The sequence below is a fragment of the Neolamprologus multifasciatus genome, chromosome 14, assembly GCF_963576455.1.
Source record: "Neolamprologus multifasciatus chromosome 14, fNeoMul1.2, whole genome shotgun sequence".
Taxonomy (NCBI): Eukaryota; Metazoa; Chordata; class Actinopteri; order Cichliformes; family Cichlidae; genus Neolamprologus; species Neolamprologus multifasciatus.
Window position 1 is genome coordinate 28,077,123 of NC_140452.1, and position 11,878 is coordinate 28,089,000.

Below are 11,878 nucleotides of genomic sequence, written 5' to 3' on the forward strand. Positions count from 1 at the left end.
AATGTAATTTTGGGCACTAAATCCCACACTTGCCTAGATATTTACAGTAAATGACTGGACGTAGTCCTAGCATTTACAAAACCTCTTTAGGTGTATTACAGCACAACTGCTGGATTGAATTAGGAGGGTTCCAAGATTTGTATCAGAAGCTAATTGAGATACATTGATTATCTTGTGACAATTTCAGTCATAGTGTCCAGGTAAACATACTGGAAGTAGGAGAGATCATTATAAATATGAGAAGGGCATCACTAAAATGTCAAGGTTTGAAAGTGTTTGCATTCAGCAGTGGCGAGGACCACCAGCATATTGGACATAACTTTCTGAATTGTTAACTATGTGAGTAAATGTAATAATTACTGGAGTCTCAGTAAACTCAATTCATTTCAATTCAAGTTCATTTAAATCAGGGGTCCCCAATCCCAGTCTACGAGGGCCGGTGTTCCTGCAGGTTTTAGATGTGTCCTTGATCCATCACAGCTGATTTAAATGGCTAAATGACCTCCTCAACATGTCTTGAAGTTCTCCAGAGGCCTGGTAATGAACTAATCATGTGATTCAGGTGTGTTGACCCAGGGTGAGATCTAAAACCTGCAGGGACACCGGCCCTCGTGGACTGGGATTGGGGACCCCTGATTTAAATGAACATTCAGGTAAAGACCCTACAGCAGGGGTAGGCAACTCCAGGCCTCGAGTGCCAGTGTCCTGGAGGTTTTAGATGTGTCCATGATCCATCACAGCTGATTTAAAGGGATAAATGACTCCTCAGCATTTCTTGAAGTTCTCCAGAGGCCTGGTAATGAACTAATCATTTGATTCAGGTGTGTTAACCCAGGGTGATATCTAAAACCTGCAGGACACCGGCACTCAAGGCCTGGATTTGCCTACCCCTGCCCTACAGTATTCTGGAGAAAATAATCAAATGACCCAAATGTTACTAGTTTCTATGATTTATCTACTTAGTCACTGAGGATAGAATAAGGACATCACAGTAATCATGATCAGTGTTGGTCAAGTTACTTGAAAAAAGTAATCAGTAACTAATTACTGATTACTTCCCCAAAAAGTAATGCCGTTACTTTACTGATTACTTATTTTCAAAAGTAATTAATTGCTTAGTTACTTAGTTACTTTTTAAATACGATTTACAACCTGAATAGGTGATAAAGCAATAGATCTTTCAGCCATCATACAAAGTGTAATCAAATGGAAAAGTCTCTTTTTAAAACTTGTTTTATTAGTTTTAATCTTTTAAAAAATGTAATTGTATGCAACATTCTCTGACTGGAAGAAATTTGTTTAACATTTAAACCTATTTTCTGCACATTCCAGCACATAAAATCAAATATTTTTTTGTGTTTACACTCAGTCTTTCAAATAGATGCAAGTAAAACGCAGCAGAAAATTGACGCAGCGGTCAGTTGAAGAATCCGCGAGTTTCTCTGTGAATTTCCCATTACGTCGTAACGCACTTGGCGCTTGCTTGGAAGTTTAGGGGTTTGTTTCGCTGTAAAAAGAAGTTTTCTTCCCACGCACAGCGGACACTAATGTTTTTGTCACTTTTTATGGAATCAAACTCAAAATAAGGTCAGTACTTCCACGTTTTAAACGCTGCACGCTCATACTCTCTCCCGCACTCGATATATGATCCATTGTTGATCTGCACACAGCTGTTGTCACGAACGTCGCACTCGCTTACGTCACTGTCATGAGACATTCTCGCAAAAAAATCACGGTTTAGTAATGCAGTAACGCAGCGTTCCTATGGGAAAGTAATGGTAATCTAATTACCGTTTTTGTAATAGTAATCCCTAACTTTACTCGTTACTTGAAAAAAGTAATCGGATTACAGTAACGCGTCACTGCCCATCTCTGATCATGATGGCATGAAAATTCACCACTTTACCTTTATGAAGGACAGGATCCCCTTTCTCCAACTGCAAGCCAGTAAGTGCCAAAAACTGATCCCAATGACACTATCATAAGAATTTATTGTGATGTTTTACTTCACTTAAAAGGCGTCCACAGTGTTAGCCAAAGCCACTTCAAACTCAGCAGTTAACCGCAATTTGAACTCTTGAAGACAACAAGTCAATAAATCTGCAAAGACATGTTCAGTGAAGGAAACTGGCAGCTGTACTTTTTGTCACCTTGACAGATGAATGACACGTCTCCTTGTTATCCCTCTGAACGTCTTTTACTTTTATCAGCTTCGTACCTCTATCTTATCCCCTGTACCTCTGTTGTCAATTGTCTTTATTTCCGTCTCTTGCACCGAGTCTCACTCGTATTCCACATCTAACCCTAATGAATTCTTCCTGGTACATTTCATTTTTTTTTCTTCCCAGCTGCCCTCTTTTTGTTCCTCTTGATTTCTTCTTTGTGTTTTTGTCCTCACATCTGTTTGGTTAGTTGAGGATGTGGTACAGCGTCGTGTCTCAGGCCACTGGAGGACTTTTAGAAGTCAGCAAGAGAGAGTCTACGGCGGTCCCCTGGGTTCCTGTGTGCGCACACACACACAAGCAAATTCAATCACACACCAGTGTTAAGCTCTCAAATTCCCCTCAAAGAGTCTCACTCCCACAAGGCCACAGAGAGAAAAACAAAGAGATGGAATGTTTTCTCTCTATCCTCCCCTTTCCATCTCTTTCTCTCCTACTCTGGCTATAGTCTTCAGTCGTTCTCTGCAGTGCAGTACAAACATGCAGCGTGATCAAAGAGTCTGGGGGTGTCAGAAGCGAGGGACAAAATGGACGTGTGTAGAAGACAAGATAAGAAAAGAAGTTGGGGGAACACAGCTGTCAATCAGACATTCAGTCAAACTCTGTGGAGTTTCTATCCCAGTGGCACACCTGCGGACTTCTGAGCTTACCTGCATGACCATCAGTGTATTAAAGTTGCTACAGTTGTTACCTTTGCTTTGTTTCAAGGTCCATGCTTTGTTCTTTGTTCCTTAAAAATAAAACAAAAATTGTAATTGAATTAAAAAAAAAATCTTGTGATAATTAATTAATTAACCTCATTACCATGGTAAAAGGAATGAAGCCACTTTTCCCTGTGTCACTGAAGCACAGGTCTATTTGTGCAAAGATAATCTACTGTTAGTATGTGAATCTAGTTGCGTTTACCTTCAAGCCCAACCTTTCGTGAAGTCAAATGAAAAGTATCCATTCATCCATTTTCTTATCTGCTTTTCTAACTTGGGGTCACAGGGAGACTGAAGGTTATCTCAACTGTTTCAGTGTGAAGGATGGGGTACACCCTGGACAGGTTACCAGTAGCTCCCAGGGCTGACACAGAAGGGCAGATAACATCACATGCTCACACCCACAGCTACGGCCAATTTAGAATCACCATTTAATCTAACAAACATGTCTTTAGGATGACTACAACTTTATACCCTCAGTAAAAAGTGTCTGTTTTCCCCTATTTTTAAATATAGCTTTAATGCTGCTACTGGAGATTAATAACCTCAAGAAAATGTGTACGTGTAGGTTTGCTTAGGGGAAAAAACAATAATAATACGGCAATAGTTTTAGTCCCGATCGTTGCTGTGTGAACCGTGGAGTCACAGCGCCCTCTTCTGGATCCAGCTGAAAATAGATGGATACGGTTGAGATGTTCACTGCATTTGTGTATACTCAAATACATGCAATGCAAAGATCTGGAAGAGCCATACTTATTTTTTACCAAAGGCAATTTTATTTTGATCAGATAATTGGAGATAATTAAAATAAGTCTGATAAAAATGTGGGGGTTTTTGCAACATTTAAGACACAAAAATAATTCTAATAAAAATAAAATGTTTAATTAATACAAAAATGTATTTTTATCCCTATTGTTTTACACAACTAACTGTATTTCAATTAATAACCCTGGTCCTTTTTTCTCTGTCTCCCCCATCTTTTTAGGCTGCAGACAGGAAGGCTCTGTCAATTCAGTGGGAATAAGTAGACTGATAAAATCCCAGTGTCTCTGTAGTATGCACTGAGTTTATTAAAAATAGCATTTAAGGTAAAATAGCTTGAGTGTTTGGGGTTAGATTGTATCTGTTTATTATAGTTTTAAAGTGAATGGTTTAAAAGAGATTTACCAGTTATGTTCCAAAACATTGATTCTGTTCATCTGGACGTAGTGTTTTCAGTGGGAAAAATGTCTCGTCACTCTACAAATTTTCACCTTTGCAAATAAATGTGACACAAACTAAAACACATAGATTGTATCATGGTTTAATTTACATTGTATACTTACTGTGTCCTGGGGATCAGGTGTTGGGTTACCTAAAGAAAGGTCAGTCTTTTAGTGGAGATGAAACGCAGGCTGGGTTTTCTCATCCATCCAGAATTGTGTGGTTCAAAACTAATAATAAATGTACATGTAGGTGTCTTCTCTCTTTCTCTCTCTTTTTGAGCAGGTTGATACATTGCATTGCATTATAGGGTAATTTGAAAACGTTAACACTACATTGATCCCAGTTATCCATTAGTGAGCTACCCATGTGCAAAATCACTGGTAGGAGAATTAAAAATTGGAGTTTATGCCTCTGTAATGTTATTTACACATATCTAGGGAAGAATTTCACTGGAGCAGCTCAAGAAATACATTTATTATTGACAAATAAACACCCAAGGCTAAATATCTATGGGTTATGTTTTTCTTTTTCCAGATTCTGATTGTCAGTTTGCCTGCAAGGGTGAAAAGTTCCAGTGTGTTCTTTTGTCACAAGGGAAAGAAATAACTTTTGAACTCACAGCTACCTTACCTGTTTAGCAATTTTTAACTGGTTTCAAAGGTGAAAGTGAGAGTAAAGGTGTGTGTGTGTGTGTGTGTGTGTGTGTGTGTGTGTGTGTGTGTGTGTGTGTGTGTGTGTGTGTGTGTGTGTGTGTGTGTGTGCCAGCCATATGGTAGTGTGGTACTAATAAGAAAAAACTATGGTAGATGCAGTTTTGTTCTTGGGAAAGTGTGCACAGTGCAGCTGCAAGTATAGCTTTTGTCAAAAACAAATTCATTATAAGTGTACAATATACTTTACTTGCCTGCTTTTGTGCCAGAACATTAACATGCATCGATCATAGTGCTTGTTAACTTGTATTATGTATGGCAGTGCTGTATAAAAAAGTGGATGAATTTCATTTTTTAGACCTAAAAATATTTACTCTGCATACTTTAACAACATCTGAGACTGTTTAGTCTAGTACCTCCACAGATCCCTACCTTTGATGTACATAACACCAGCAACAGCCAGGACAGTGGGGATGCACTCTTGTACAATATCGCTGCTGCCTAGCAACAAAAGGCCTCTCTTTATAGCAGCATCTCTTCTCACTGCAGACAGAAAGAGAGAGAGACATAGAAAAAAAAAACCCCAATAATTTCTTTTACAATTCTGTTTGCTTGCTTTAATAGCTTTAGTTTCAAAGGCTCTTTATTTTGTGTAGCTCTGCAAACAAATGTTTGCTACCAATCAATATTGTATGCAACATTTTTCATTCTTCTCTCAAGTATATGTTCAGATACTCGTGTACGTGTATTCTCGTAAAACCTGAAGTACTGATTCAACTTCCTTACACAAGAAAAAGTGAAAAAATATATGTTCCAAAATGTACTTTTTGTTTAAAAATAAAAATGGTTATTTGGGGGGCATTCCTTCCAGCTATTTTGTGCAAAGCTAACTGAACCTTGTGCTATATTAATATAATAATAAAATATTAATACAAGGGAATACAAACTTTAATTCAACATAAATTCTAATGTATTTCTTCAGCTTCAACGCAAGCATGAAAAAATAAATAAATAAGAAACAATACTAGTTTTATTTGATTTTTCCTGCATTGTAAATGTGACTGCACATCCAAACGGAACAATATACAGCAGTCAGGGCTTCAACCAGTAATGCTAACTTACACCATGAGGCCAACTTGTTGAATTTGAGACGTGGTGAAATCCTAAGACTGGCTGAGGTAGTGCAGCATGGGGAAAACAATCACTCAGAATAAATCATAATCATTTCTGTTGTGAGGTCCAGTAGACTTGTTTGTTTATTTAGCCATAACAGCTCAGTAACATCTGCCTATCATGGCCGATTTCCCAAAACTAGACAGCATAAAGCTAGTGTTAATGTAACTGTTTATGTTTATTAAGATCCCCAATTACTGCAGCAATGCAGCAGCTATTCTTCCTTCTTCCTGGCGTTGCAACTCTTTACATTTGTGCATAGAGGCACTTGACCTGTTTGAAAGACTGTCGTCTTATTATGAGCCATGGTTGAGATATAGAGCACACCTATGAAAACAACTAATATGCTGAACCCTGTATGAAACAGCTGAAAACTACATGATGGAGAAGGTGAATTGAATATGAAACCACTGTGAGGTTGCGTTGCGGTCTCTTCTGAGCTGATGAGCAAGCTACACATTATCAGATCGAGATCTGGCTGAGAACTCATAAAAGAGAGGGAAACAAAACTATGATAACTATGATAACTGGAGTGTGCAGCGTTTCCATGAGCAGTTTTCCTGTATCTTGACTCATGTGTGTGGAGTGTTCATAGCATCAGCATTATGTTTCTGTTTATTTGTTTTGTTGGGTTGAAAAATAATTAAATAAACTTGTGATCATACTTATGGATCACCATGGCACATGCCATTGGCCATATGATTTATTTATACAGATGAAAAAGTGAGTGTGAATGTGCCTGACGTCGCAGTGTGTGTGTGCGCTGTGTAAACGTAACTTTTAAGCCTCCAATTGTGAGAGCGGTGATTCTGCAGGTCACCATGCAAAAAAAAACTAAGAGTAAAAAAAAAGAGAAAAAAATCTACATTGTAGATGAAAAATAATCATAGGGAAAAGGTTTTGTGCCAAGAACAGCTACAATCTCATTTTCTGCCTTTAAGAAAGGAGAGTTCATGAAAGACAGAGAGAGTCTTCTGTGTACTGGTTAAGCAGTGATAATAATAATGAACATGTCTTAGATTGTCACTTTCAGATGAAAAGCAGACCTGAATCAATTTTCCACATGCAGCGGTCGGAAGAAAGTTATAGTTTAACATCATTGGAAACATTCAGGCCAAGTTTCTGGCTAACGTATTTACAGCGCCATGTGTCCCTCAACCTCACAAGCGAGCTCTCACTCCTCCCTGAAGACAAGAAATGCAGCTCCAAAGAGCAATAACATGGCAGATAAAGAGACAGCAGCAAAGTCCTGAGCAAAGAGACCCAGCAAGCAGCAGCAGTGTGGACAAACAGCATCAGAGAAGAAGAGCAAACCCATCATCCTGACTGATTGGATGAATGGCACTGTGTTTCCAACAAGCTGCAAATTCACTGTGCATGTGATAAAGAGAACTGAGGAGACTGTTGGAGTTTGACATTTGCCACCTTGGGAGAAAATGGCAAGAAGAGACAGTGGAACACAGGACAAAGCTGAAAGAGAACTGCTGGCTATTGGACTGTTGAAGTGGGAGAGGACAACAGAGTGAGAGTAAGTGAGAATGCTGTTGTTTAATGTGGGAAATCAAAATTTGAGTTAGCAAACCTGGGAAAAACAAAACTGACTGCTTAAGTGGGAAAATTGTGAAGGAGTCTGAAACACTGCAAAAAGAAACATACAAAATCACACACACAAGCAGAACATGCGTGTGCATGGCACACTGAAGACTGCTGGGATCATAACAGCAGTAAGATAACTGGATCCAGCACCCTTTCCACAGAGGGTTTTCCTGCAGAGGATGGACAATGGAGGAGTCAAATGTCCCCCACAGGACAGAGGCCATAAAACTCGAGTGCTGACGAGGCCTGCAGCTTTCAAGATAACTGAGACCCATGTTGACAAACAACAAACTCAACTGGTATGTTTGAATTTCTATTCTACATACATTTGGACTCTGGTCCTATGGACAGTTATGGAAACAACTGGAAGAGACATTTATGACACCCTGCAGAACTTAAACCACTCTGCAGAGAGACATGCGATTTACATGTCTTGCGGAGGAGCACCACCAAGCTGGAGTGATCTTCAAAATGTTAATTTTTTACTTTGATCATTGACAATTCATTTGTTCACCTGTAGGATGCAGTTTACCATTGAATGTGATTAATGAGAAATTGGATAACCGCATAATATTTTCCACTGTTGCTGCATACATAGCCGTGACGAATGATGATAATGACTCCGACCTGTTGGAACATGAAGACTTTGTGTGATTAATGACGATGTGACAGAAAATGTACAACAAGATGTTACATACTGATATCTCACTAAAAGTTATACTGACAACAGGAGGGAATGTCAATAGAAAATTGTACTTAGTAGTCAGTATAATCTTTTAATAATATAAGTTTGCATATGGTAGAATACTGCATGTAATCATTTGTGTTTAGAAGTATATAGTTGTTGGCATATTGAAAGAATGTCTCACCCTAGGAGGTCTGTAACAACTTTGTGTACATTCCAGGGTGTTCTGGCATTCACCCCCACATCCTAGGAGCATGGGAAAGGTCGTACCTTGTCTTATTGTTTTACGGTAGGATTAACGTAGCTATGTCAGTTTTAGTCTAAGTGCCTTTTTTACATATAGATGAACTGTTGGATTTTCCAGACCAGCAGGTTAAGGGAAGTCGTTTATGGGGACACACACACACACACACACACGCACACACACATACATATACACCTCCACATTCCAATGTAAGGAACAAACACCCACTGATGTATAAAATAAAGACCAGGGCAGTCTCTCAGTGCGAGTATCAGACTCCTCAGTTTCGTGCGACTTCTCAGCTGAAGAAGTGTCTTAGAATACATCTCTTGACATCATTTGAAAAAAATAGTACAAAAGAGTGGTCCAAGATAACTTTCTTGGGGTACTCCACAATCGACAACACTAATGTCTGAATATGGTCCATGTTTCCATACACATAGGGAGAGACAACCATTCGCACCTATGGACAATTTAGAGTTACCAATTAACCTAACCATGGCTCCATGGCTTTGGACTGTGGGAGGAAACTGGAGTCCTGGAGAGAACCCACGCAAACACATGGAGTACATGCAAACTCCACACAGAAAGACCACGGCCTGATGGTGGAATAGAACTCAGGATCTTCTTGCTGTGAAGCAACAGTGCTAACCACCATATGCTAACCACCGTGCTGCCCATTAAGGACAGCACCGTAACAAATCCATAACATTCTAATTTCTTCAATAGTATTTCATGATTGATTATATCAAAAGCAGCTGTAAAAGCCAGCACTACCGCTCCAACTGTTTTCTTCTCTTCTGTACACCTTAACCAATCATTACTCATTTGAGTTAAGGCAGTAGCTAAAGAATACCCTTTTCTATAAGCATCCTGATATTCACTAATTAAATATTCACACTGAAAAAACATTTATCTTCTCATAATTCTTTCAGTAATCCTTATTGGATGACTATTAGACCCACAAAAATGTCATTTACTATTTTCTCGCAGAGGGAAAAAATACTTCTTACTGCAATTTTCCATGCTTGGCATTCTTTCAGTAAAACTTATCATACATTTATGACGGCCAGACGAGTCGGATTAGCAGTACTTTAAGCAGTGTCATATCAATCCAGTCAATACACAGAGGTTTGTTTTACATCTTTTTAACATATTGTCTGTTGTACTTACTCACTAGGTTAAAGTTTCTCTTTCCTTTTAGGATTTTCTTTTTAATTAGATATAATACCTGTGTGTCTGTTCTAGGCATATTAATTTTTTTTTAGATTATTTAACTTAATTAGAAAATATTCATTGAAATGATTTGCAATATTATTTGGCTTAGATAAAAGCTGACCTCCTGTCTCTATAGAAAGGCATATCTTTTATGTTTTTGACAATTAAATCCTTTAATATATTACATATTCTTTTAATCATATTTTGCATCTTTAATCTTATTTTCATAAAATAATTTATTTTTCTTTCTATTTAACCCAGTAAAAAAAATCCTTAATTTAATATATACCTGCCAATCTGATTCATAACCAGATTTGCTGGCTGTTAATTTTCTACCATATGCTCCTTCCCTGTCAAACCAGTACATTTTCTTATTGGTGCATGCTTTTCCACCACCTGCATAAATAATATAACACTTCAAACTTTGCCAACGGATTTTCAGGGTGTATTTCAGATAAAACTTCTGACCATCATATTTTCTTTAGCAATTTTCAAGATAGCTTTTTTAACTGCACATCTCTGGATCCTCACCATCATTACTCTATATCCAAATTTTGTTTTCTGATCCAATTCTGTGGGCAAATTCCACTAAAATGCTACGTTTTTGTCCCTAAACAACTCATTAAAGAGAGACACCATGAAGTCGTTGGCTTGTTCTTTTTCAATATCTATTGGTAGTCTAAACACACATGAATTGAATTTGCTGCTGTGGCTTTTCAAACTTTCAGCCTTTTCTCTCAACTCTTTATTCTCTTTCATGAGTAACTGTTTTGATTTCTCCAACGTATGTTCGCGATCCTTCATGTTTGAGAAAGTTTGTTCTACTTATAAGTTTCTTGTTGCATTCACTCAAATCCTCCTTCATAGAATTAAACTGGGGTTGTAGTTTTATCAGTTGCAGCATTTACTTCCTCTCTTATTATACAGCAGATTGATACCAACATTTCTCGCTGCTTCTCACATAAAGAAAATCTCACTTTATGCTTGTTCCTCTTAGTGCTTCCTACACCATGAGGACAACGTGAACATTTGCACCACAGTATACTGAAAAAATGATACATAAGTGATGTTTCTGACTTGTTTACACTTTTATGTGCAATGAGCACCAGTGGTGGATACATCAACAGCATTATTATTTATGTGTCACTGTTTCCTCCATGTTTGAACTGTTTTGATATCCAGAAGGCACAATGTATTCAAATAATCTACCCCCCCCCCCCCCAAAAAAAAAGAAAAAAAAATTGTCCTTAAGTACAGTAGCAAAATATCTATACTTCTGATTAAGAATTAATACAGTGTATAATACTCAGTGCTTAGGCTGCAAAATGCAAAGGGTCTCTTAACATAACATCTTAACATCTCCTAATATAGTTTAACAAGGACTTCGAAGAAGATCTGTGTGAGCTTTATACTACACCTTTCTATGCATCACCACTTTATTGTGCTTTGAAAGACTGCATTAACCCTGGAGATATGTTTTCGTAGGCAGTTTGACCCTGGTAAGTTTTTTCAAGGCAAATGGGTAAAGGGCCAGTCTTAAATGTCTGTGAAGGTTCTCAGTCATCCAGGTCATCGTAGTCAAAGGAGCTTGCAAAGAAAAGCATCTGGACTTCTTTTAAGTTGCTTGAAGACGTTTCACCTCTCATCCGAGAAGCTTCTTCAGTTCTAAGGTCAAATGGTGGAGAGTCCCAGATTTAAACCTAGTGGGAGTGTCCCCCCACAGAGGGACAAAAGGACCCCCTGATGATCCTCTAAACGCCTGAGCCAAGGTGTGGAACTGAGTGTGGGTCCCAATCAGCCAGAGTTTCGGGTGAGTTCATTGTGAAACCTGGCCCCACCTTATCATGCGAATTCCTGAGGTCAGATGGCCCAGGATGTGAGTGGGCATTAAGGTGTCTGGGAAGGGATCTCAAAACTGGCTTATAGATGGCAGACAGTGTCGTAAACCACCGCCTCTGTTCAAAGATGGTCGCTCACAGTGGACGTAAATGGCTTCTTTCACTCCTCTTTTAAACCATCTGTCCTCTCTGTCCAAAATGTGAATGTTGGCATCCTCGAAAGAGTGACCTTTGTCCTTTAGATGCAGATGGACTGCTGAGTCTTGTCCCGTGGAGGTGGCTCTTCTGTGTTGTCCCATGCGCTTGTGAAGTGGCTTTTATATCAAAATTGGGAGCATACAA

The 11,878-nt window shown here is 38.6% G+C and overlaps 1 long non-coding RNA gene across 4 annotated transcripts in view; it reads right to left on the reverse strand.

Annotated features, from left to right (window-relative positions):
- Positions 1–1,625: 1,625 nt before the first annotated feature.
- LOC146504239 (uncharacterized) overlaps positions 1,626–11,878 on the reverse strand; it is a 30,171-nt gene continuing 19,918 nt past the window's right edge. For 2 of the 4 annotated variants that reach the window (XR_014868610.1, XR_014868611.1), the window contains one exon: positions 1,626–5,325. This is a non-coding gene — a long non-coding RNA (uncharacterized LOC146504239). The remainder of the gene's footprint in view (positions 5,326–11,878) is intronic. The other 2 variants (XR_014868613.1, XR_014868612.1) reach the window with 2 other exon arrangements.